Genomic DNA, 25,495 nt, shown 5'->3' with positions numbered 1-25,495 from the left:
GATTGTCCTGGTGGAGGTATACTATTGAACTGTTTGGCTGGAGACTTGTTTACATGCTGTCCTTCCTGCTGGTGTCTAGTCCACTGCCCTGCTTGATGACATCTGCTTCCTGGTTCTGCCTGCTGCCTTTCCTTATATGTGGTTCCTGGCCCTGCCTGCTTCCGTTTCTGATGACATCTGGTTCCTGGTTCTGCTTGCTGCCTTTCCTGATGACATCTGGTTCCTGGTCCTGCCTGCTGTCTTTCCTGATGACATCTGCTTCCTGGTTCTGCCTGCTGCCTTTCCTGATATCTGGTTCCTGGTTCTGCCTGCTGCCGTTCCTGATGACATCTGATTCCTGGTCCTTCCTGATGTTCTTCAGACTGCTGTGCATCTTGCCTTGTTGCCTGACGGTCTCCAGTCTGCTGTCTGCCTTTTCGCCCAATGTTTCTTGGGACCCAGGTGGATGTGAATTGGTAGTCTGGTGGAGCGTCCTGAGGCCGCTCCTCAAGGGGGGGGGTACTGTCACGATCTGTTCCTGCTGGTGACGTTTGTGAACTGTATGGACTTCCTCTGTTCACCAGCAGATGTCCCCTCATTTCAAGAACATTTTACATTCCTCCTGAAGTTCCCTCTGCCCACCAGCAGAGGTCTCTGTATTCAAGAACTGTGTCTCTGCAGCCTTGGAAGAGGTCACATGACCATCCTGCAGAGTATATAAGTCCAGCTACAACAGAACACTGTTGCTAGTTCATTGATGTGGATAGCCCTAGAGCCTGTGTTCTGGTCACTGCTCCTGTTACCTGCTTCCTGATACCTGTTTCCTGTAACCTGTCTGCCTGTTACCTGATTGTTTGACTCCCTGGTGTATGATATTGGCTTTGTCTGACTATTCTTCTGCTCACTGATTGTATTGCTTGATGTCCTGGTATCTGATCTCGGCTTGTTGACTAACCTATTGCCTGCTGCATATGTCCTGCGCTTGATTGTATATTATCCTGTGTATATATATTAGTTAGTTAGCTTAGTTAGACAGGGTCCGGGGTTCACTGTGTGCACACTGTATATATTATATTTGGTTTGTGTATGTCTGATCGTAAGACATTTGCCTGCAACCGTATTGCCAGTTTGCAATCATTTTGCTACTTGTACAGTTCACTTGTATTTATGTTCATTCACCAATTGCAGCATCACTTGTGTGTACATATCCTGCCCTTGTAAATAAATCATTACTTTATTTCACCTTATCCCTGGTTTGGTCTTCAGTATTTCTACATTAAGTGACATTCTGCATTCAGTGCAAAGCTGCATGCACTGCGCGTTACAATATAAGGGTAATGAATTGTTTATTGCCTTGGCCCATTTGCCCAGTGTGGGAGCTGAGGTGTGTCTCCAATTTAAGAGGATTTGTTTCCTGGCTTGAAAGCAGAGTATACGTACAAGCTGTTGTTGATGTTTGTTTAGGGATGTCTCTCCCAAATGTCCTAACAACATTAATGCTGGGAATACACGTTTCGTTTTTGCCTTCGTTTTAGCCTTCGTTTCGATTGTGCCTTTTGTCCTTTTCGATCCCGAAATAATCGATCGTACGGTTAATATCACCACCCACGGTTTCGTTTTTTTTTCCGATTCTGATGGTTTCGTTTTTCCAATGATCGAAGGTTGCAAAGAAACGAAACGTAGTACAGGGACGGACGGCATAAACAAATATATAATCGATCTGAACAGCCATCAAGCCTACCAATGGTTCGATTAGATGGATAAAGAGAGATAATATCAAACATGTTCGATCACTAGTCGTTCGTTTTTGGGGTCTATTAATCGAAACTATAATGAGATTATGACTATTTTCACATACGTTTTCAACACTCGATTCGTTTACCAAACGAATCGAAGGCTAAAACGAAGGCAAAAACGAAACGTGTATTCCCAGCATAAGACAGGTTCCAATAAAACAAAGTTTAATTACTTTTCTATACTTCCTAGCAAAGAAACCGTACCTGCAGTAACTATTCACAGAACAAAAAACAAAACAAAATAACCCACTGGGTGAAATTAAAGATTTTAAACATGAAATAAGAGTACTGAAAGTGTAACTTTACTGAATATAGCTTAATAAATAAAACTACTTATATTAAACAATCTGTTTGACCACCAGAAAATCTTTCCCCTCCTCGATTTACAAAATGTTTGTTTACTGTGTGTTCCGAAGTCAGTAGAAACAATTCCTGGTCGCAATGTTCTGGGAGGAGAATTCTGCAGATCTGAACAGCCTAGGTTAAACATCATTGGGAGGGCAGGGTTATATACCAATATACAGCAATATATACAGTGGTGTGAAAAACTATTTGCCCCCTTCCTGATTTCTTATTCTTTTGCATGTTTGTCACACTTAAATGTTTCTACTCATCAAAAACCGTTAACTATTAGTCAAAGATAACATAATTGAACACAAAATGCAGTTTTAAATGATGGTTTTTATTATTTAGTGAGAAAAAAAAAATCAAAATCTACATGTCCCTGTGTGAAAAAGTGATTGCCCCCCTTGTTAAAAAATAACTTAACTGTGGTTTATCACACCTGAGTTCATTTTCGGTAGTCACCCCCAGGCCTGATTACTGCCACACCTGTTTCAATCAAGAAATCACTTAAATAGGAGCTATCTGACACAGAGAAGTAGACCAAAAGCACCTCAAAAGCTAGACATCATGCCAAGATCCAAAGAAATTCAGGAACAAATGAGAACAAAAGTACTGTAATTGAGATCTATCAGTCTGGTAAAGGTTATAAAGCCATTTCTAAAGCTTTGGGACTCCAGCGAACCACAGTGAGAGCCATTATCCACAAATGGCAAAAGCATGGAACAGTGATGAACCTTCCCAGGAGTGGCTGGCTGTCCAAAATTACCCCAAGAGCGCAGAGAAAACTCATCCGAGAGGCCACAAAAGACCCCAGGACAACATCTAAAGAACTGCAGGCCTCACTTGCCTCAATTAAGGTCAGTGTTCACGACTCCATCATAAGAAAGAGACTGGGCAGAAATGGCCTGCATGGCATATATCCAAGGCGCAAACCACTTTTAAGCAAAAAGAACATTAAGGCTCGTCTCAATTTTGCTAAAAAAACATCTCAATGATTGCCAAGACTTTTGGGAAAATACCTTGTGGACCGACGAGACAAAAGTTGAACTTTTTGGAAGGTGCGTGTCCCGTTACATCTGGCGTAGAAGTAACATAGCATTTCAGCAAAAGAACATCATACCAACAGTAAAATATAGTGGTGGTAGTTTGATGGTCTGGGGTTGTTTCGCTACTTCAGGACCTTGAAGTCTTGCTGTGATAGATGGAATCATGAATTCTACAGTCTACCAAAAAATCCTGAAGGAGAATGTCCGGCCATCTGTTCGTCAACTCAAGCTGAAGCGATCTTGGGTGCTGCAGCAGGACAATGACCCAAAACACACCAGCAAATCCACCTCTGAATGGCTGAAGAAAAACAAAATGAAGACTTTGGAGTGGCCTAGTCAAAGTCCTGACCTGAATCCTATTGAGATGTTGTGGCATGACCTTAAAAAGGCGGTTCATGCTAGAAACCCCTCAAATAAAGCTGAATTACAACAGTTCTGCAAAGATGAGTGGGCCAAAATTCCACCAGAGCGCTGTAAACAACTCATTGCAAGTTATTACAAACGCTTGATTGCAGTTATTGGTGCTAAGGGTGGCCCAACCAGTTATTAGGTTCAGGGGGCAATCACTTTTTCACACAGGGCCATGTAGGTTTTGAGGTTTTTTTCTCACTAAATAATAAAAAACATCATTTAAAACTGCATTTTGTGTTCAATTAGGTTATCTTTGACTAATAGTTAACGGTTTTTGATGAGCAGAAACATTTAAGTGTGACAAACATGCAGAAGAATAAGAAATCAGGAAGGGGGCAAATAGTTTTTCACACCACTGTAATACAGGAAGTGTTTTTGATGCTGAAATTAAGCATAATTAATGTAAGATATTGTGAATAATTCACTACATTCTGCTACAGTATAGATCACTATGGTACCTCTTTAAAGTGTACCTGAGATGAAAAGCAAAACAAAAACCCAGATACTTACCTAAGAAGAGGGAAGCCATGTCTTCTTGGCCCCCAGTGTCACCACGCAGGGACTCTAGGATCATATCCAACAAGAGCTTGTCGAATTTATTACCTGGCATCTCTCCTTTTCATGCTCAAGCGCGACTGTACTGTGATTGTATGAGTACGGGCACACAAGCGCAGTAAGCCGGAGTCACTCATTAACGAGTGGCTACTGCGCAGACACGGCTGTGCATATAGAGGAGCGCAGACGCGGTCGGTCTCCAGGAGGATGTGGGAAGCCTCTGGAGCATAGTTATATGCTGAGTATCCCTAGTTTAACACATGCAGTTTGTCGATATTTTATTAGCAATCATTGCAATATATTTTGCACTGGTAATGTGATAAGAGTAAGAAATGATTATCTAAAAGCAATGAACCTTGGCACTCAGCTAAGGGTTTAAACCAGGGGCGTTGCTAGGATCCTGAGAGATCCGGGGCACTTTTGGGCACTCCAGCCATAAAATGGGTGTAGCCACGCACCAGAGTGTGGGTGTGGTCATGGGTGGAGCCAAATTTATATGAACTTAACAGCAGTCTAAATAGGCCTGCCCAGCAAAATGTTAGATGAAGCCCCCTCTTCAAAAAACCCCCAAAAATGTAGCATATCACATGAATAGGCAGTATCACTTAAACACAACCTGACAGTTACCTGGCATGGCTGGCCTGCTGCCAGGTTATCTGGCACTTCCCCCATAGCATTCCCTGACCTTCTATTGGACCCCTCCCATGCCCCCATAGAAGAACCACAGCTCCCTGCATGCCACCATAAAGGCATCACAGCAGGGTCGGGTCGAGGCAGAGGCGAGGGAGGCTCCAGGCTCAGGGCGCAGTGTAGGAGGGGGCGCAAAACTCATTCAGCTATCATTCCCCTACTGTGTTTGAAGCAGAGGGAAGTAAGAAAAGGGGATACATGGCAGTGACTGCAAAGCCAGATAACTAGAGATTAAGGTGTTGGGTGGGTTGGGGGCCCTGAGGCGCCTCTTATTCTAATAGCAATCAGTGTGTGACGGCTGGGGTGGGAGGGATGGAGGGGCGCACTTTGGTGTCTCAGCCTTGGGTGCTGGAGGAGCTTGTCCCGGTTCTGCATTACAGTACCCAGCATGCCCACATAGAGGCACCCAGCATGACCCCGATTGATGCACCACAGCTCCCAGCATTCCCGCCATTGAGGCACCACAGTTGATTCTGCCTGGGGGACATCCAGTGCACCCAAGAATAGGGGCATGTGCCACTAATATTTGGGGCTAGCAAGGCCCCTGGTTTAAACCACAGAAAAAAGATCCGGGTAACTGTCCAGTAACACTTGGCTTTATTGGCACAATTCAACTACAAATATGTTGCAAAGTACACACAAATTAGGTGAGGAAATGAGGAAAGTGGTGGTTGCAAGGGGAATAGAGACCAGCACTATGGGCATTTGCCTGGCAAGCACATGAACAAGCGTATCACAGATGTAAAGCGGCCGTAGTGCTGGCCTGTCTTTTTCCCCTCTTTCCTGGTTGCCTCACCTAATTTGTGTGTACTTTGCAACATGTTTGTGCCCAAATTTTGCTAATAAGGTCAAGCCAAACCAGATGCAGCATCTTTTTGGACACAATCTATGAAATATTTACTCAGCACAAAATTAAGAATGCAGCAACATCTTACACCACCAGTTTATAGCAAACCAATCATGTTTATGATTAGTTTATAGCAAACCAATCTTTTGGTGTTCACAGCCTCGCTAATTAGGATCAAGAAGAGTGCACTCTTGCTGTTCTGCTCTGCCTACAGCAATGTCTATTATAGCTTTTGGGCTAGGGAAATAAACATTGGTTAGGGAATGCTTTAAATGGCCTGTTCTCTGGAGGAGGTAGGAATAAACATTTGGTTAGCTACTTTTAAAAGACATCTAATGATGTTCCTTGGAACTGATCTGGTTTCTCTCTGTGTGGCAGAGTGTCAGAAACAGCCTGAACTAAGGGAGAACTCTAATTCATATGTGTTCAGTTAAACCAAATCATGCCCTGTGACTCTGCCCAACCCACCTCCTCAAGACAGCTATCAGCCAATGTGGAGGCACCTTCAATGCTGAGTGCTCAGTTGTTTCCAGAGATTGTCTGAATAAAGCCTCTGTTTAGAAATGAGCATTGGGGTTTGGTTGGGTTCAGGTAGCCCACAATTATATGTAAATTAGTTGCAGGTGACATGCTGGTAGAAAGCACTGTGGGTAGGGTGTGTTATGATCATGTCTGCAGCGTTTATTGCTGGCTGCAGTGGTATTGTAACCCAAGCAGTTCTGATGTCATTACATGCATTTTCTTGCATAGTTTGGTTTGCACTTGAACTAGTCGCTGATTCCATCTGCAGTCACTCTGAAATTAATGACAGTTTGACATGCTCTTGTGTAAACAAACATTGTCTGCTGCAGTGGAGGGGCAGTCCCTTTCCTGCAGGCTGCATATCATTGTCTGCCTTTTCCTGCTATCAGCCTGTGATTAATTACCATTCACTTGTGTGGGAATCTGCAGGTCTGCTCCCATTGGATGACCTCAGTATAAAGAACTGCTTCCTGCAATGTCTCATGGGCTACCATAGTCTCAGACTCTATCTGTTACTCTGCTCGTGCCCCACCTCGTTCCTGGTCCGTGTGGACTGCGCTGACTCCTGCGAAGGGGTCAGCGAGTCCTCCTAGTTCTGCTCTTGTTCTAGAAGTTGTTACTTGCTTGTCTTGTGTCATATATTGGTTCATCGCCAATATATACGCATACTTGCGCGTTTTGTTATTTTCCTTGTATCCGTGTTACGTTGATATATCAGTGTTGCTGATATATACGTACACGAACTGTTTATTTCCTGTGTTCAGTTAGTCAGTTTTCCAGCACGTTTTGGTAGTTTGCGCGTATCGTGAACACCCGTGCTGAGCTAGTTATCCTGTTCCTGGTCCTGTTTGTGGATTGCGTTCATCTCTGCGAAGAGATAACGAATCCTTCTGAATCCTGTTCTGTTACTGTTTGTGGATTGCGTTCATCTCTGCGAAGAGATAGCGAATCCTTCTGAGTCCTGTTCCCTGTATTACTCCAGTCCTAGTCAGCGTTCCTGCTTATGTCATATATCGGTTCATTGCCGATATATACATATGTTAGTCAGACCTTACAAATAGTTTCATTGATAGCTGTAATTGTAATACGCTAGGAAAACATACTTATTGTATATTTATCTGTGTTACGTTCATCTATCTCGATCCTGCTATTTCCTGTCTCTCCTGTCCTGTCTTTGTGAGGCACGCCATCGCCGCAACGCATTGGCTGCCTCATTCCAGTCTGTCTGGTTTTGGACGCTTGCTGTCGCTAAGTAATCGCTAGCTAGCAAGCGTTCATTCTGTCTACCTGTCCTGATCTCCTCAGTCCTGGTTTATGCGCTCAGCGCTACTTTGCGCTGAGACGTTATTACGAAAGTGTTTGTGGCTGTTCAGATCTGCACCGGCTCTGTGCACCACAATCTCCTATTGGAGTCAGTCCTCTCCTCCACTAAACTGGGGATATCCTGATCCCTTGTGCTGGTGTGTGTACCTCCTTCACGTCAGCTTATGTGTTGTATGCTGACTGTGGAGATTACACCCCCAAGCTTAACATTATGGTAGCCCCATTACCAATCCCCATTGTGGGGGGGGTTCCCAGCAAAAATGACACTGTTTGTTATGGTTCCTGCTCCTTTAAGAAATTTGAGAAGCTCAATTCTGAAACAGAAAATGAGTTTTTTTCTGAATGTGCCAGGTTCCTGGCCAATCCTGAGCTCCAGGCTACTCCTGTTTCAACGTGGGCCCCCCAGCTAGTTTATGTTTTATTTAAGGGAAGATTGTTTCAGTGGGCCTACGATGTCTTGGATCATACCAATTTAAAAGAAAGACCACTGGAATTTCTAGCGTTTGTGATCCATAACTGGCTGCGCAAAACCGATTTGCCTAGCCCTTTTGATAAGCTCCTGGCAGCTTGTCAATCAGCTGCTCCTTCTACTGCCTACAAAAATAATCAGCAAGCAGATAATTGTTCTGATAACTTTTCTTCTGCTAAGGCAGCAGGGTCTAAAGCCAAACGTAAACGCTCCAAAAGAAAAGCGTTACAATCAGCGGAGTCGTTGCCCTTGGCGACTGCGCATCAGATCTGTAATGAGACTCCGCCAGTAGCAGATAATGAAATTCAGTCACCATTCAGGGGAGTCAAATGGACCTATGAAACTACTAATGAACTTTCATTGCTAGCCAGGGAAAATAAAAGTTCTTGTTTAAATGAATTATCTGAATATGATTATGAAGATATATTACAGAGTATTGAACAGATCAATTTATTCGTGCAGCAAGGGAGATTTGCATACACTACAGTTCAACACTTGCTACAGGTATTGGAGATCCTTAGGAATAAGAAATCGGCCAATCACCTGCTAAATAACCCAATGTATGTTTCTGCCACTAACACATTTGCAAACTATGATCAGCCGGAATGCTCAGCTGTTAAATATGCATGGGATCCTCCATTTGAGAAGGGAGAGATGGAAGCCCTGGTCTATGAATGGAAGAAAGATGCAAGTTCATTTTGTCAGTTTTACAGTGCAAAAAGTGAATTAGTATTGAATGCATGCATTAAGTCTGCCTATAACCTAATAAAAACTGGTGTGTGTGGGTATGACTTTGTGGCTCCATTGATCGATGTGTGGAGAATGATTCTGGACGAATTTTATGCGATTCAATCAGTTGATACCAGGGAAGACACACTGTCAAGTGGAGATTGTTCCACTTCCTCAGTTCCTGAGGACTCGCCTGCTTCAGCACCTTTGGCTGATTCAGCGAGTGATTCAGAGCTCCTTTTGTGTGAAATTGAAGTTCCTGTAATTCCACCCTGTATCATGGATAACTCAGTGTTACTTCCCAGTAAGACAGAAATTACTAATACTTCCTTAATCTTGCCCTGCACAAATTTCTCAGCAGAGGACCCAGAGGTCCTGCTGACTTCTGAGTCCAGCCTAGCCAGTACTCATGAGTCTTTGTTCAGTGAAACAGACACCAGAAAAATCTTGCCTGTCTCTGCAAACACTTCTGCAGAAATTACCTGTGTTAATAAAGTTCAACTCCTGTCTGATCCAGCAGATGCCAATAGATGCACTACATCAGTTTCTGAGTCCCAGCAATCCTGTCCAGAAATCTCAGAACCCCAGCATCTGAATTTTCCAATTTCACAATTGAATGGTGATTTAGATGCGCAAACATTGTGTTTTGATCTTCCTGTTTCTACACCTCACTCTAGTTTCATGAATAACTCAGAGCGTCTGCTATGTGAGTCCGAAATCGCAGAATTATTACCGTGTTCAGAAAATGTTCCAGTGAACTTGCCCTGTACCATGAATTGTGCAGTAGATCTCTCCAATGAAACTCAGGTCACAGAATCATTATGCTGTCCAGCAGGTGCTTCCATGGTTTTGCCCTGCAGTGTGGACTGTTCGGTGATCCTGTCCAGTGAAGCTGTGGTCACAGAGTCTTATGCTTCACCTAGTACTTTGGATACTTCAAACCCTCTAGCAGAACAGTCTGAGGCACTGCTTACCTCAGTTGGTGTTGCAGTAATATTCACTTGTCTAGCAGCTGTTTTGGAATTACAGTCTGCTCTAATAAAACTTGATGAATTTCTGCCCAGCGAAGCAGAAGCCATTGAAATATTGTCCTCGTCAGCAAGTGTGTTAGATACCTTGCCCTGTACACAGTCTGATTTAACCAATGTTGTTGAGTCCCTCTCCAGTGTTGTAACAGCCGAGGAACTCCAGCCCTGTCCTCTGAATGTTTCAAAAGTCTTGCCCTGTAACATGGATAATTCTGACTCGCTGGAAAAAATAATAGAAATCTCAGAATTTCAGTCCGGGTTAATGAGTGTTTCTGAAACCCAGCCCTGTATCCTGGAAAATTCTGGTTCTCTGGCCGGTGTGGCAGAAGTTCCTGAGTCCCCTTCCTGTCCAGTGAGTTACTCAGTTTTGCCTAGTTCAGTGGGGATTGCTGCACTACTGACTTGTTTTGCAGCCCTTCATGAGCTCCAATCCAGTGTATTTGATGAGTCTCTGTCTAGTCCAGAAGAAGTTATGGGAACCCTGTCTAGTTCGGTGCATACATCAGAAGATTTGTCCTGTCTTGTAAATGCCCCTGAACATGATTTGTTAATAACTTTGCTGGAATCAGAGACATCTAAGTCTAATCCTGCATTTTTTAGTGACAATCCAGTAACTGTGAAGTCTAGTCATGATGATTTTTTTTTGACCAGTCCTGGTTTCGGTCCTACCTTGACTGCCTTTGAGGTTTGCAGTTCCTTGACATGCCCAGAAGTCTCTCTTGTGCCAGTGTGCCCAGATGTGCTTCGTATGCCAGAGTGCCCAAGTGTGTCTGTGTTGGCGTGCTCACACGCTTCCCTAGTGGAGACATGTTCTGATGTTGCCGGTTGGCCTGCATGCCCGGAGATGGTTCTGGTCCCTAAAAACCCTGATCTTGATGTTTGTCCTTGTGACCCTGACTCTAGAGTTGCCCTGGGTTCCATAGGGGTTCTTGATGGTTCTCCATGTGAACCTAAGGGGCGTTCTGACCTGTGGGGATCTCTTTGGAGCTTCCAAGTGTTCTGGGAGATCTCTGAGGAAACTTGTCCTGGTACCTTGGACTGGTTCAACGGTGGGTTTTGTGTTGGTGGGGACAGTTCCGGTGGGCATTGCAAAGGCTTTGGCGTTTTTGGACAGTCCCGAGAAGGCGGTGGGTATCGCTCGGAGAGTTTCTGGGGGCTTTTCTCTGGAAGTCGTGGTTCTGATGGGCATCACACTGAGGCTTGTGGTGCTGACGGGCATGGTTCTGTAGGTTCTGGTTCTGATGGGTCCAGTCTTGTGGGGACTGATTCTGGAATTTGGTCTTGCCGGGCTGTCCCGGTCATCATGAATTATCAGTCAGATTGTTTTGTTGGGAATTTCAGTTTCAAAAAGCGTCTGGTATCCGCTTTTAAGGGGGGAGGTAATGTTATGATCATGTCTGCAGCGTTTATTGCTGGCTGCAGTGGTATTGTAACCCAAGCAGTTCTGATGTCATTACATGCATTTTCTTGCATAGTTTGGTTTGCACTTGAACTAGTCGCTGATTCCATCTGCAGTCACTCTGAAATTAATGACAGTTTGACATGCTCTTGTGTAAACAAACATTGTCTGCTGCAGTGGAGGGGCAGTCCCTTTCCTGCAGGCTGCATATCATTGTCTGCCTTTTCCTGCTATCAGCCTGTGATTAATTACCATTCACTTGTGTGGGAATCTGCAGGTCTGCTCCCATTGGATGACCTCAGTATAAAGAACTGCTTCCTGCAATGTCTCATGGGCTACCACAGTCTCAGACTCTATCTGTTACTCTGCTCGTGCCCCACCTCGTTCCTGGTCCGTGTGGACTGCGCTGACTCCTGCGAAGGGGTCAGCGAGTCCTCCTAGTTCTGCTCTTGTTCTAGAAGTTGTTACTTGCTTGTCTTGTGTCATATATTGGTTCATCGCCAATATATACGCATACTTGCGCATTTTGTTATTTTCCTTGTATCCGTGTTACGTTGATATATCAGTGTTGCTGATATATACGTACACGAACTGTTTATTTCCTGTGTTCAGTTAGTCAGTTTTCCAGCACGTTTTGGTAGTTTGCGCGTATCGTGAACACCCGTGCTGAGCTAGTTATCCTGTTCCTGGTCCTGTTTGTGGATTGCGTTCATCTCTGCGAAGAGATAACGAATCCTTCTGAATCCTGTTCTGTTACTGTTTGTGGATTGCGTTCATCTCTGCGAAGAGATAGCGAATCCTTCTGAGTCCTGTTCCCTGTATTACTCCAGTCCTAGTCAGCGTTCCTGCTTATGTCATATATCGGTTCATTGCCGATATATACATATGTTAGTCAGACCTTACAAATAGTTTCATTGATAGCTGTAATTGTAATACGCTAGGAAAACATACTTATTGTATATTTATCTGTGTTACGTTCATCTATCTCGATCCTGCTATTTCCTGTCTCTCCTGTCCTGTCTTTGTGAGGCACGCCATCGCCGCAACGCATTGGCTGCCTCATTCCAGTCTGTCTGGTTTTGGACGCTTGCTGTCGCTAAGTAATCGCTAGCTAGCAAGCGTTAATTCTGTCTACCTGTCCTGATCTCCTCAGTCCTGGTTTATGCGCTCAGCGCTACTTTGCGCTGAGACGTTATTACGAAAGTGTTTGTGGCTGTTCAGATCTGCACTGGCTCTGTGCACCACAATCTCCTATTGGAGTCAGTCCTCTCCTCCACTAAACTGGGGATATCCTGATCCCTTGTGCTGGTGTGTGTACCTCCTTCACGTCAGCTTATGTGTTGTATGCTGACTGTGGAGATTACACCCCCAAGCTTAACAGGGTGGTAGGGTTCAAGTAGCGATAGCTAGAGTGGTTTTGTGTGACTGACTAATCTGAATATTTCTTTGCTGATTATAATGCTGCCCTTGGTGGCTGGCTTTTTTCCTACATTAAGAATGAGCTCCAATTTGACTGACATTTTTTTTTCAAAACACTTTTTTTATGGATGCTGCTGATTTTGTATACAAACCAAGACATTCTAAAAAATGTTGACAGAAATGATCCTCAGTGGTTCTGTGACAGTATGTGCAGAATTAAGGGACCTCACAAAGCTGTAATGTGAAGAAATTGTCATTTTCTTGTTACCCATGAAACTGAATAGCATGCCTCCTCCTCAACATTGTATGCATTTATCCCCTTTTTTAAATGCCTTAAGAGATTTGTGGAGATTCCTATGCCTTGCATTTGGATGTGGTAGATGCCCTCCAGACACTAATACAAGTTACCAAACTTTTTTCCCCATTGATTTCAATGGGGGTCAGATTCAGTACTATTGGGCAGTATAACTCCATTTTACCTTGCACTTCTCACTATACAGACCCACTTTATTTCACTTCACCCATTAACCATTTCAGGTGAACGGCTGTGTGTGACCATCAGTTATCATCACATACCTGTCTAACAGAAATATATTGAGCTATTATTATTTTATAATGTTGCTGTATTTGCACATCCAAATATTTTAAAGTTCTTTCTTTCTAAGTTGTAGCAGCCTCTTTTTCTAATTGATTTGCCTCCTTTTAGCAAGCTTTTACAAAAAAAAATGTTCCTAGTCAGAAATAGGGATTAATGTAGAAATGCTCTTAGCTACGTTAAATAGATTTAAACTGTATTGTTTTACATTCTAATAGTTCCTAAGCTTTCTAGTTCCACACATGCCAACAGTCTTAATATGATAACATCGCTATTATGCCCATATATAGTATGCCTGACGAAAGGATTGATTCTCCCTCCTTATGTCCCAAGAAAATGGAAACTTCGTTCCCACTGTGTTGTAAAAAATCTTCTACAGTACAGCACGTTCTTATAAAAAAGATATAAACACAAGATCTTAGTTGTAGTAATGTTTACCAGATACGTCACTGTCTTCAAGATAAAGGTCATGTTATAAATACCAAGTAAATGAAGAGATATCCTCCTAAATAGACCAAGATGTAAGCAAGTGGTCTTTACTACTTGTTTCTGAAACTTGAGTTATTATTATTTATAGCTGTGTGGTGATCCTGTTCTCAGAGAATCTTTTCATGAGGCTGAAAATCTTGGACTTTTACTTTTGTACTGAAGTTTGCAATTTGCAGTTACTCATTCTACACTGTATGCGTGCATGAAAAAAGGGCGCTGTGAAAAAAGGGCTTGGCTTGATAACGAAATGGCACGGGTGGATAACGAAATCTGATAACGATAAACATCGTTTTCAAACTTGGTTAACAATAAATACCATTGTAATTACAGATGGGAAATAATAATGAAAAGATATTAACGTTAAAAAACGTTACGTAATTCAACAACACAGCTTAACCAAATCCTACTCTCACACAGAACCCTCCCCTGGTGATGCCCAAAACTAACCACTCCCCTGGTGCCTAACCCTAATTACCCCCCTAGTGGTGTCTAACCTTAACCACCCCCTGGTGGTGCCTAACCATTACCACCCCGCTGGTGGTGCCAAACCCTAACCACCTCCCCTCGTGTTGCCTAACCCTAACCACTCCTTCTGCAGAAACACTCTTTTACACATAGAAATGATAATATCTTTAATAACGTAAAATCTGTACACATAAATGAAATAATATGACAAAAACTATAATGTTGCAAGCTTCTAAAACGATAACTACTTCAAAAACTATAATGTTCTAATGTTGTTAACGATATTTTTTGCGACGCCCTTTTTGCAGTTTTTTTTTGCCATATTAGCGATAATTGCATTAAAGTCTATGGCAGCGCCCTTTTCGGCCTCCCTCATCCTGCGCCCTTTATTCCTGTAAAGCAGGAAAGGTTTTAGTTACAAAATTCACCCTGTGGCCACCCCAACAGCTACAACAGAGCGGCATAAGGTGCCCCTTTATTGCTGTGAAATTCCCCCACCATTTCTTAGGGCCCCCAAGCTGGCTGCCCCCCCCCCTTCAGGTCTATCCCTACTTCATAGTGGTCCAGTGGCCCCTGCAAAGTTTTCAGCAGCACAACGACTCACCTGTCTCGGCCGCTTATGCCCCTCCATTATTCTGTGCATTCCCAACCTCATCCTCACAGGAGGCACCTCTCCTCCATGATCTGGCACATGCTATTAGGTAATAGCATGCCATCAGGTCACTGAGAAGATGAGGTCTTCAGGGATGAAGACAGGAATCAAGGAGAGCACCATCCAGGAAAGGTCAGTTCTCATGCTGCCAAAAACTTTGCAGGGGCCCCGGGGAACAGCATAAAGTTGGCGGAGGAGATGGGGGGGGGGGGGGAGTGTGGTAGTGCTTAGAAGCCCTGGGGCATTTGCCCAGGTTGCAGCATTAAAGTAGATGATAAATACAATGGAGCGTGTCTTTTTAAACAATCTCTCCCCTCCCCCCCCTCTTTCAGGGCCTGCTACAAGATATCTTTACAAGCTTGCTATAGAGCTGAATAAATGACCTGTGATTGCTGCACCTCACTGAGGCTTGCATTCAGACTTAAAGAGGAACTCCAGTGAAAATAATGTAATAAAAAAAGTGCTTCATTTTTACAATAATTATGTATAAATGATTTAGTCAGTGTTTGCTCATTGTAAAATCTTTCCTCTCCCAGATTCACATTCTGATATGTATTACATGGTGACATTGTTACTGTGGGCAAGTTATGTAGCTGTTTCTAGCTGCTCTGTCTGTTACAGACAGCTAATAACAGCTATTTCCTGTCTGTGAACATTGTTACATTGTGGCAGTTTGCCAGCAGTACCGCGGTATTCAGAGGTTCTTGTGGGAGGGGTTTCAGCACAAAATCAGTCACACAGCGCCCCCTGGTGGTCTGTTTGTGAAAATCATTGTATTTCTCATGTAAAATGGGGTATCAGCTACTGATTGGAATAAAGTTCAATTCTTGGTTGGAGTTTCTCTTTAATTTGTCTGTGAGTTGCTGGTTATGACACGTGCCGCCATTATGTGCTGCGATCAGCTGAGCCTTCCTGCTCAGCTATCACAGCACAGGAAGCTTTCCAAAAATACATTATGTGCTGCGACTGGCTGAGCCTTCCTGCTCAGCTACCACAGCACAGGAAGCTTTACATGAATACATTATGTGCTGCGACCGTCTGAACCTTCCTGCTCAGCTAGCACAGCACAGGAAGCTTTCCATGAATACATTATGTGCTGCGACTGGCTGAGCCTTCCTGCTCAGCTACCACAGCACAGGAAGCTTTATATGAATACATTATGTGCTGCAACCGGCTGAGCCTTCCTGCTCAGCTATCACAGCACAGGAAGCTTTCCATGAATACATTATGTGCTGCTACTGGCTGAGTCTTCCTGCTCAGCTATCACAGCACAGGAAGCTTTCCATGAATACATTATGTGCTGCTACTGGCTGAGTCTTCCTGCTCAGCTATCACAGCACAGGAAGCTTTCCATTAATACATTATGTGTTGCGAGCGGCTGAGCCTTCCTGCTCAGCTACCACAGCACAGGAAGCTTTCCATCAATACATTAAGTGCTGCGACTGGCTGGGCCTTCCTGCTCAGCTACCACAGCACAGGAAGCTTTCCATGAATACATTATGTGCTGCGACCGACTTACCCTTTCTGCTCAGCTAGCACAGCACAGGAAGCTTTCCATGAATACATTATGTGCTGCGACTGGCTGAGCCTCCCTACTCAGCTACCACAGCACAGGAAGCTTTCCATGAATACATTATGTGCTGCGACTGGCTGAGCCTTCCTGCTCAGCTACCACAGCACAGGAAGCTTTCCATGAATACATTATGTGCTGCGACTGGCTGAGCCTTCCTGCTCAGCTACCACAGCACAGGAAGCTTTCCATGAATACATTATGTGCTGCAACTGGCTGAGCCTTCGTGCTCAGCTACCACAGCACAGAAAGCTTTCCATAAATACATTATGTGCTGCGACTGGCTGAGCCTTCCTGCTCAGCTACCACAGCACAGGACGCTTTCCATGAATACATTATGTGCTGCGAATGGCTGAGCCTTCCTGCTCAGCTACCACAGCACAGGAAGCTTTCCATAAATACATTATGTGCTGTGACTGGCTGAGCCTCCCTACTCAGCTACCACAGCACAGGAAGCTTTCCATGAATACATTGGGCCTGATTCACAAAGCGGTGCTAACAGTTAGCACCCTGGTGAAAAGCCCTTTATCACGCCTAAACTCAGTTTAGGCATGATAAGTTTAGGTGTGATAAGTTTAAGCACCAACTGCGTTAGCACCGCAATGCACAGCTGATCAAAAGTTTTGCGCTAGCAAAGTCTGGTGCACTTCGCATAGAGTTTAATGGCGCTGCTTTGCGTGCGGGACTTTGCATGCTATCTACACTTATCTAAACTTAGCATCAGGGCCGGCCTTTGACCTGAGCGACCGGTGCGATCGCTCAGGGCGCCGGCCTCCAGGGGGCGCTCCTGCCGCCTGTGTTTTAATGCGGAAGCTGCGGCCCCGGCTGGGTCCGTCTCGCTCCGCCCCCTGGTGCCGCAAACAAACATGCCCGTAATAGAGGGGAAGCCGCGGGGAGGGCAGCCCGACCTTTCCCTCCCTTCCTCTCCGGGCTACCCTCCGTGCTCCCCCCTCCGATGCTGCTGCAGACTGCAGAGAGAACAACTCGCCTCCCTGGTTCTGATCGCCGGCGCCTCTCACATCCCTTGCCGCTGGTCTCCTCTTCTACATTGTCACTGATGCACACTAAACTTCCTGTTAAGCAGGAAGTTTAGTGTGCATCAGTGACATTGTAGAAGAGGAGACCAGCGGCAAGGGACGTGAGAGGCGCCGGCGATCGGAACCAGGGAGGTGAGTTGTTCTCTCTGCAGTCTGCAGCAGCATCGGAGGGGGGAGCACGGAGGGTAGCCCGGAGAGGAAGGGAGGGAGAGGTCGGGCTGCCCTCCCCACGGCTCCCCCTCCAATATGAGGGGGGGGGGGCACCTACCTACCTACCTACCTACCTAATCTATACTGGGGGCAGCTACTTATCTTGCCAATACTGGGGGGACCTACCTATCTAACCTATACTGGGGGGCACCTATCTAATATAACCTATACTCGGGGCAGCTACCTATCTAACCTATACTGGGGGGCAGCTACCTATCTAACCTATACTGGGGGCACCTACCTATCTAACCTATACTGGGGGGGGGGGGCAGCTACCTATCTAATCTATACTGGGGGCAGAAACCTATCTAATCTATACTGGGGGAAGCTACCTATCTAACCTATACTGGGGGCAGCTACCTATCTAATCTATACTGGGGGCAGCAACCTATCTAATCTATACTGGGGGCAGCTACCTATCTAACCTATACTGGGGGGACCTACCTATCTAACCTATACTGGGGGGGCAGCTACCTATCTAATCTATACTGGGGGCAGCTCCCTATCTAATCTATACTGGGGGCAGCAACCTATCTAATCTATACTGGGGGCAGCTACCTATCTAACCTATACTGGGGGCAGCTACCTATCTAATCTATACTGGGGGCAGCAACCTATCTAATCTATACTGGGGGCAGCTACCTATCTAACCTATACTGGGGGCAGCAACCTATCTTATCTATACTGGGGGAAGCTACCTATCTAATCTATACTGGGGGCAGCAACCCATCTAATCTATACTGGGGCAGCTACCTATCTAACCTATACTGGGGGCAGCTACCTATCTAACCTATACTGGGGGCAGCTACCTATCTAATCTATACTGGGGGCAGCTACCTATCTAACCTATACTGGGGGCAGCTACCTATCTAACCTATACTGGGGGGCAGCTACCTATCTAATCTATACTGGGGGCAGCAACCTATCTAATCTATACTGGGGGCAGCAACCTATCTAATCTATACTGGGGGCAGCAACCTATCTAATCTATACTGGGGGCAGCTACCTATCTAAACTATACTGGGGGCAGCTACCTATCTAATCTATACTGGGGGAAGCTACCTATCTAATCTATACTGGGGGCAGCAACCTATCTAACCTATACTGGGGGCAGCTACCTATCTAATCTATACTGGGGGCAGCAACCCATCTAATCTATACTGGGGGAAGCTGCCTATCTAATCTATACTGGGGGCAGCTACCTATCTAACCTATACTGGGGGCAGCTACCTATCTAATCTATACTGGGGGCAGCTACCTATCTAATCTATACTGGGGGCAGCTACCTATCTAACCTATACTGGGGGCACCTACCTATGGTAGATCCCCCCCCCCCCCTAGTGTATATAGGCTACTAGTCTTGTAGATGTAGGCAGATTCCCCCTTTAGTGTATATAGGCTACTGGTCTTGCAGTCGCAGATCCCCTTTTAGTGTATTTAGGCAGCAGATTCCACCCCCCCCCCCCCCCCCAATTAGTGTACGTGTGTGGTGCGCTCACACGCAAAGAGGATGAATTGGGGGGGGGGGGGGGGGCGCCAAAATCTGGTTATGCTCAGGGCGCTGTGAAACCTAAGGCCGGCCCTGCTTAGCATGCCTAAACTTATCACGCCTAAACTGGCTTCTCACCAGTGTGGTGCAATGGTTATCACGCCTAAAGTCTCTAACTGGGTTAGCACCGCTTTGTGAATCGAGCCCATTATGTGCTGCGACTGGCTGAGCCTTCCTGCTCAGCTACCACAGCACACTAAAGTAGATAATGAACAGCAGTATAAAATCTCAATGCCAAAAGATTAACAAGGCTACTTCCACACTGGTGTGTTGCTTCGGACAATATAATGGCATTGCTAATGTGATGCATTTAAACTGTAAGGGCCTGTTTCCCTGCATGCAAATTCAGATGGGGAAAGGCAGCCTATCAAAATCAATAGGCTGGCGTCTGATTTGTATACAGGAAAATCATGCATGGCACAGCTACAAGGATTGCATAACAGCTGTACTAGCATCGTATCTCGCAAAACACATGCATGCACACAGTGGAAATGGGCCCTTATGTTACCGTTCAGTTTCCAGTACGAGGGATCCATTGGCAATGACACGATGCATGCAGTGCATGTTAGCAGTTGTAGTGAAACATACTTTCTACATATTGTATGCTTCACTGCATTGGCATACTTATTGCCCCCACCGCCCCTGCAGGGACCACAGGGGCAGGCTCCAAAGACAGTTCTGGGGGTGGTCCTTACTTACTAAGCTGGTGAAATTAGAATAATGGTGACTGGTGTTGGGCTTAGAGAAGTTCCGCTTTTGTTAAAAATAATAAAATCCAGTTAGTTCAGCTCTACTACTAGGGTTAAGAGCAAACAATATATAAATGTGCTTATGTGCATATAAAATACCCCCATGCCACAGTGCTTGCCCATTAATGTATCACTGAAGGTGTGGAAAATAAATAACAGTGGATCTTGTTTTGTAGAGTTAATTACTTACCCAGCGAGGTGGGTGTACTAAGTAAACTGTACTCCAGAGAGTACTGTTGCAATAGTTGCCATGAAGAGCAGTCTGAGCTTACTAACATTCTTACATAAATTAGGCTGGCGGCAAATTAAAATAGAAAAGTTATTTTTAACAATGTTAAATTGCAAAATGACTTGGGCAGCTTAGATTCCAACAATTTATAACAAAAGTGCAGAATCCCTTTAAATGTTTGAGAAGTTTATTGAGGGCAGGGGCGTAGCAATAGGGGTTGCAGAGGTAGTGACCGCATCAGGGCCCTTGGGCCAGAGGAGCCCCGAAGGGCCCTCCCTCAATTACAGTATTAGCTCTCTATAGGTCCTGTGCTCATAATAATCACTTCTATAGATACTTGAGAATAGTGGTAATCATAAACAAGCTGTTCCCCATCCCCTTCTTGCACCTCTGACACTGTAGTTGCCATTGGCAGGTTTCGGTGCGCCATATCAATTGTTATGTATAGAGTGCTTGGGGGGCCCCATTGTAAAACTTGCATTGGGGCCCACAACTCCTTAGCTACGCCACTGATTGAGGGCAACAATTTACAATATTTTAAACATACATTTAGCATAGTATGGAAGTAATGCCAAGTATACAAATACAGTGTAATGTCCTTTTAATGCTTCTCATTGTATTCTAACATGCCTTTCATCATGTGTCTGTCCTTAGTCTATGCTGCTGCTGACCACAGTCAGTGGGAATCAGTAAATGAGCTCTAGCAGCACACACAAATACATTTTTCATGTGCATGATCCCATTAGGACAAATACTTGAATGTCCCCAGGGAAAACTGTTCCTTTCTCACAGTAGGACAATTTCCTGGAATCAGTTAATGTGGTTCTATTCCCATGAAATGTCTATTTAACAGGAGTGCAAGGTACAGGGAAGTCGCTTTCCCTGGGATCTCAATGCAGAACATCAGTTCCCGCCACCTGCTGTGCATTTTACAGTGTCATTTCTTGTCAACAATAACTATTTATTGAAATTTGACAATACAAGCAGTTAAAGAAATGCTTCTCAATTAAAATGAATACCATAAAGCTACAAAGTGGACTGAGAAATCACTGTAGATAGGTATCCATAGTTGTTATAGACTCAACAGTTTAACATTTACACTTTTCCTGTATTAACCTTCTTATGCTGGGGATACACGGTACGTTTCTGTACCGTGTATCGGCCAGCTGATAATATTCAGCTGGTCTGACCACACTGTTCGACCCGCGCCCACTCGATTCCCGCTGGCAGACAATGGCAGGGAATCGAGCGGTGATAAGGAAGCGCCGGCGGGGACGAGCGGCAATCGATACGCGCGCATGCGTGGACGAGCGGGGATGTGCCGGCATCGAGCCACTGGCTCGATCCAGCGCAAGAAATGCGCATGTATGCATGGCATTAGCGGTAATCCCGAGTCAGGCTCGAGACGGAAATCCGCAGCTCAGAGCGGTAATCCTGTGCCTGAGTGAGTTATATGCAGGAGCTGCTCCAGATTTCTCTGTGGTATGTTTTTTTTTTTCTTGTTTTTAGCTTGTGAAAACATTGCACAGCTTTTAGACCCTAAAACTGGAAAAAATCATAATACCAGGAAGGTTAAAGAGCTAGTACGCCCTGCTAGGTAAGAATAGTATATACTAACACACAATTAAACCAACTGAACCAGATTTCAGGTCTTTGGCAGGGGTGTGGATTATAACAAGTGTGCCTTTAACCAGGGGAAAAGGTGAAAGCACCATTCCAATTAATCTAGCTACAATGTGTGGGTGGGTGGGTGGAGGGGAGTGGCGGAAATTGGCTGTTCTTAAAGGAAATATGAAGTATTAAGCTTATGATATAATGATTTGTATGTGTAGTACAGTTGAGAAATAAAACATTATCAGCACAGATATAAGTCTCATATTGTTTCCAGTACAGGAAGAGTTAAGAAACTTCAATTGTTATCTATGCAAAAGAGCTTCTCTGAGCTCTGCGACTTTATAAAGTCGTGGACAGCACTGTCTTTTGAAGCACTTATCTCAACTGTCTCTCATTGTTTTTTTCTTTGCTTATGGTTTTTCTGCAGAGAAAAGTTCAAAGGGTCAGTAGCCTACTCTGTGAAATCATTTAAAATGCTAAGTGTATGCAATGTTATAAAAAAAAGCTATATACCTGAAAATACAAATATGACACTATTTTCTTTGATACTAATGATCTATTAATTATCTGTATTACACAACCAATTAATTATATCATGAGTTTTTTTTCGCTTCATTGTCCCTTTAAAGTAGGGCAGAAAGAGCTGCAACAGTTTTCACCATCCAGCCCACTGGGTTGGGGAATTCTGAGTTACTGGGGGATAGTCTTCTTCCTAGCTGGGATTCCATTTCCAAGTTACATCTGGATAGCTGGATCACTTGAGATACCTCAGGGGTTGTGCCTGGAGCCCTGTTTGCCAGGATTAGGTGTCTAGCAGCACGTATTAAGTGGGCTACTATATTCCATCTTGGTGGGGGGATCTTATCTATCCCTATGAGGAAGAGTGCTAATAAGGAAGATAAGGGCCTCAATACACTTTACAACTTCAAAAAGAAATCCATGACTGACAGAAACTGAAACAGCACACGGGTAATCAATAAAATAGTAATACAATTTATTAAGCACGTATCCCAGAAAGTTTAAAAAACAGTCACACTGCCAGAGAACGCTGGGTAAATAATCATAAAAAATATTGAATAGTACCAAGTATCTAACAGTGGGTAATAGTGGGAGTAACTACAATAATAAATACAGAGAAAATCCGCCTATATAGTCACAAGACCAATCTCCAATATTAAATATCCCAGGTCAGACTCAAAATAATATGAGATGCAGCGGTATCATAAAGAATGCACCGTGCCACCAAGGAACTGCTTGCCACTATACTCACACTGTGATCCCTAAGCTCGTCTGGCAGGAGACAGTACTCACATGTATCGCACCTCCACGGTGCTTCTTCGGAGAGAAAAAACGGGAGCCTTAAGTAAAGCCGATGACCGCCGTGTAGCGTGGGATGGGAGGCCTGGCCACACCCTCCTCAACGTCGCCCCCGTCATGCGTACACAATGACAGCGCCACCCGGAAATTGTATCATATAGTAGCAAGCAGTCTTCTTGGCCAAGCATGTAACAAATATACCGTGTGCAAAACACATAATTATAAGCAAAAATACAATTAATCAAGTATAAGAAGTCTCTTGCAGATCAAAAATGTTACAATACAACACATACAAATGGTATTTAGCCATGATATCCCAAAATAAGAAATGCTGACATCTAGTGGCAAGAGTGCTTAGAGCACATAAGTAATAATTTTCTAACAGTGCCAGCAAAATAAAGATTACTTCAGTAAGTTACAAGTGTGTAGTGTACTGGCTTACAAGCAAAAAAAGAGATATACACAATTAAAGAACATTTGATGGTGGGCATTAACATGCCACTAATGAGAATAATACAATGATATCTAAATATACAACATTGATCCATAATGATGTGAGAATAATAAATATAATCAAACAGTGATATATATATAAAAAAAACCGTGATCAGTAGTAAGATTGATCGTAGGTCCAATCGGAAGGATTCAAAAGTGTCAGTGCTTCGTATCCAGAAGGCCTCCTTTTTACGAAGATCCCTCTGGATGGGGGATAGGGAGAGGGCTCTTCGTAAAAAAGGAGGCCTTCTGGATATGAAAATTAGGGACGATGGGTAACGGTGGACTCAATCGTGAATATGATCTGAGCTTCTGCATTTAACCTCCTGAGCGTTACGATGCTCCGTGCCCCCCACGCTTATTTATTAATTTAAATATGTAATTTTGATACTAGCTACACTAGGTTAGCTATTATTGTGTGCCGGCACCTCCCAAAGCCCCACGATCCTCCCGATTGCCTGCTGGATACATTACCATGCCGGGATCCAGCGATTGGCGCAGCCTCCCCGCTCAGCTCCAGTCTTCCCTATGGGGAGGATCGCACATGACGTCATGATGTCTTGACGTCACTGACGTCATGCGCAGCCCCGATCCTCCCCATAGTGAGGACCGGAGCTGAGTTGGAGGCTGCTCGATCGCTGGATCCTGGCGTGGTAATGTATCCAGTGGGCGATCGGGGGTGGATTGCGGGCAATCGGGGGGTGCCGGCACACAATACTAGCTAGCCTAGTGGTAGCTAGTATCTAAATTACATATTTAAATAAATAAATTAGTTCTGGCGGGTCCCGATCGGCAGGAAAACCTCTGCAGCAGCATGCCCGACACAGTGTCGGGCTTACCGCTAAGGAGGTTAATATAGTGAAGTGTATTTGTGCTGTTCTTGACATTTTGTGTTTGTGATTACTAATTGTCTCTTTTCTTATGCTACTTTGTTTTTAGATGATCGTGGGGTACCAGTTGTGGGTCCGTGGTGGAGGTATATTTTTACTTATCTATTCTGGCTGTGCAGGTACGTTTCTCTTACACCTTATGATTATGGGCAGCCTCCTATGAACGTGTGTTTGTATACATTTATCAGCGTGTGTGCTGATTTTGGGGCATGGCCGTCATTGAAGGTGGTCAGGTTTATTTACCTTTTTGTACCGGAGTCAAGCGCTGCCATGGCAACGCTTGACTCACGCTGATTGGTCCGCCTGGCCTCCTATACTGAACGCCTTCTCAATGACGTCATTGCGTCACGCGGGAAGCCGTCCAACGTGACGGATGGGCGCATCACTCCATAGTGAGTGTGCGCACAGGAGAGGTTGGCGTCTGTCTTTTTGGCCCAGTGAGTTTTTTTAACAATCAGCGCTAATTATGCACAAGCTGGGTATACAGATAAGGTTCCCCATCAGGTCTGCACTATGACCCCGCCCACGTGAGCGCTGATTGGTACTGCACGTGGGGTTTGACTATTTAAAGATCCATTGTATGCATTTTATCTGACATGGCTATACTTGCAATTTGAAAAAGGGCAGGATTGCCCGAAACAGCAGTCTGTAATTGCTGCCATATCAATAAAAGAGCTTTAATTCATCTACGGTGGTGCTGACCCATCTTTGTGGATCTCTGGAGTATACTCCTTGAGGTGCTGGGGTAGGGGTTTAGCACGCCATCTGATCCATTGGGTGTTCCTTGCTGCTTCTTTATATGACTGCAATTGCCATTGGCAGGCTTTGGTGCATCATATAAATTGTTATGTATACAGTGCTTGGGGGGCCCCAATGTAAAACTTGCATTGGGGCCCACAGTTGCTTAGCTACGCCACTGTACTCAAGATATAACTCCTAAATGTCTAGTGCTCACTGCTCCCACTATCAGTCACTGGCAGGGTCCCTAATTAATCTCCCCCCACTAGTTGCACATACATAGACAATATATATAACACCCTTACATCCAACATGTTTTGTCAGGGATATACATATAA

The 25,495-nt window shown here is 44.5% G+C and overlaps 1 long non-coding RNA gene across 1 annotated transcript in view; it reads left to right on the top strand.

The window, feature by feature from the left end:
- The window catches only part of LOC137563639 (uncharacterized), a 105,241-nt gene that overhangs the window by 52,328 nt on the left and 27,418 nt on the right, over window positions 1-25,495 (top strand). Inside the window, exon 2 of the long non-coding RNA XR_011030395.1 lies at window positions 24,469-24,538. This is a non-coding gene — a long non-coding RNA (uncharacterized lncRNA). The remainder of the gene's footprint in view (window positions 1-24,468; window positions 24,539-25,495) is intronic.

The sequence above is a fragment of the Hyperolius riggenbachi genome, chromosome 3 (genome assembly GCF_040937935.1).
Source record: "Hyperolius riggenbachi isolate aHypRig1 chromosome 3, aHypRig1.pri, whole genome shotgun sequence".
Taxonomy (NCBI): domain Eukaryota; kingdom Metazoa; phylum Chordata; class Amphibia; order Anura; family Hyperoliidae; genus Hyperolius; species Hyperolius riggenbachi.
The sequence above is the reverse complement of the archived record's forward strand: the minus strand, read 5'-3'. Positions and strand labels throughout refer to the sequence as shown.